A 2,500-nucleotide genomic window follows, 5' to 3' on the forward strand; every position below is an offset into this window, starting at 1 on the left:
CTACGGTCCGACTTCATCCGGAAGTGACGCCAGAACCCTTTCAAATACTCATTGGCGCACATTTTACATAAATTATATTTACAACCCGTTTGAGTTTTTTTTTCTTTTTTAACGGAATTAAATAGGAATGTCTTTAAAATATTTAGATGCTTTCAGATTAATTTCTCATACACAACAAAAGGAAGAGCCGTCAAACATACGGAGAGGATCGTTGCAAAACAAATACAAAACGCCTCCTATATGGCGTCAAACCTTTATTATGCACTAAACCATTAAATATCTTCATCACATGGGAGGACTCTGCCAAGATACTATCAGCAGTGGGAATGGGGAATTATGTAGCTCTCCACCCAGGGCATCAGCAGCGCAGAACCTACTTTATTTCACAAGTTTGTGGATGCAAACAAGGAATTTGACTTCAGATTCCAACGCTGGCATTGTGAAGAAAAAAAAAACAGACAAACATAACAGCAAACTGCAATCTATCACAATCAAAAAAGGTAAGAACAGGGCAGTATCTAAAACTAGTATATATATATATCCATGTGTCTGACTATGAGGTGTTCATTGTTTATCGGAGACGCCACCTGGGGTTAGAAACTGGCTCCATGTTGGCTCGTTTTAGCCATCAGCACTTTGTAGCACTAACCTGAAGGTAAAAGTCTTGAATTACCTGTGGCCAGGATGTGCTGGATCGACACTTACATCAGCTGCCCTTTTACTGGCCCTGGACCTGTACAGCTCACAAATGCACCGAAGATCCTGATAATCATCCCTGCAGATCTAATTGTTTGTTGCAGTTTGGACCTGCCTAGTTTTATGGATGAGCTGGACCACACAGAGATGGATGAGCACAAGGCAAACTGAATGATGGCGGTGTAGAAAATATCAGTAGCTCCTGCAGAAGGTTGTACTTAAGTTGCCGCAGGAAGTACAGTCTCTGCTGAGCCTTCTCTTTCGGACAGCATCAATATGTGAGGACTATCTCAGATTCCAAGACAGGGTGGTTCCTAGGAACCATGAAGTGACAGTAGATAGTAGACAGTAGACACAAAGTTGATATTTGGGAGTGGTAATACATTTCATCAATTTATTTATCTCCTGGTGTTCATAACAAATGTAAGGCATTCACACAAAAAAATTGTGAATGCCTTAAGAAGATAGAATAAAAGTTATATCCGGGCGCGAATTATGATACAAGTGTAGAGTGTACAACCCATGTACGGAGGCATCAGTCCTAGATGCAGCTATCCTGGGTTCCAGTTATGGCCTGTGGACCTGTGTCACATGTCTTTCCCCTCTCTCTCAACTCCATTTCCTGCCAGTTAACTGTCAAATTAAAAGGCCACTAGTGCCAAAATAAAATAAGAAAATAAAAGTTTTTTTATCCAAGAAAACCCAGCTGATTGTATTAACTCACCTACATTGCAGAAGTCACCCCTCCTACCGTAAATGTGCACGCAGCTACTGTATAGCGTAGAGTCGACCACATGCATGCCTCAGACGAGGCATGCACGTAGTCACAGTGGAGAGGATATTGTCCCCTTCCAAATTAGTTTAGGAGCCGCAACTAAGGCACCCATGACCTACACATTTTCTCCCAGTTTGGAGCGGCATTCCATGGCTTTTAATCCATGACCACCATGATGCTTCTGATGTCATTGTTTTGTAATTGCATTCTTGACTCTGCTGTGGTCATGGGCAGAGATATGTGTCCCCAGGCTCAGGGTTTCAGAGCCCACAATGGAAACACCAACAGCTTAGGCAGAACAAAGGGTTCTGGGAATTTAATTTCTGGAGAAAAGAAAGTGGAACCTTGATAAAACATCTCAAGTGTCTTCATACAGAGGCTTCTGCTGATTGGCTGTAGCACAGAGCGCTACAGAAAGACCCTTCCTTTTCACACCCATCACCATCTACCATGACTCTGAAGAAACTTGGGCAGCCTGAGTTACAGCAGCATTTAACTTCCCTTTGGAATTAATAAAGTATTTTTGGAACTGAATTGTATTAAATTGTGTAAGGATTTCCAAAACATTTGTCCTCATTCATGCAGCTTAAAAGGCATTTCAACAAATTCTATCATGTTTAAAAATGCATAAAGTTTCTCATAAACCTAAACATAATTTCCAAAGCTTTCCATGTGGAACATGCAGATGGAGTGGAATGAAATATTAAAAATTGCATTTTCATTCACAACAAACTGATTTCAAAAGAATGGCAAAGTTCAAAACAACACCAAATTAAAAAGAAATCTGTTTCTATAACATGGTACAGATGAAATTTGTTATTCAATGTTCATGGAAATACATTTCAGATTTAGCACACAAATAATAGTATGAATTATTTAAGGCAAAGCATTACATTACACAAATGGTCATATCAAATGCTGTTATTCTAATAATTTACATACTTTTTAGACTGTCAGATGTCTGCAAGGAATTTTAGTTATGAGTCGACAGCATTTAAGAAACTGATAACAGATTAAAAACTGAAATCT

The sequence above is a fragment of the Fundulus heteroclitus genome, chromosome 6 (genome assembly GCF_011125445.2).
Source record: "Fundulus heteroclitus isolate FHET01 chromosome 6, MU-UCD_Fhet_4.1, whole genome shotgun sequence".
NCBI classification, from domain to species: domain Eukaryota; kingdom Metazoa; phylum Chordata; class Actinopteri; order Cyprinodontiformes; family Fundulidae; genus Fundulus; species Fundulus heteroclitus.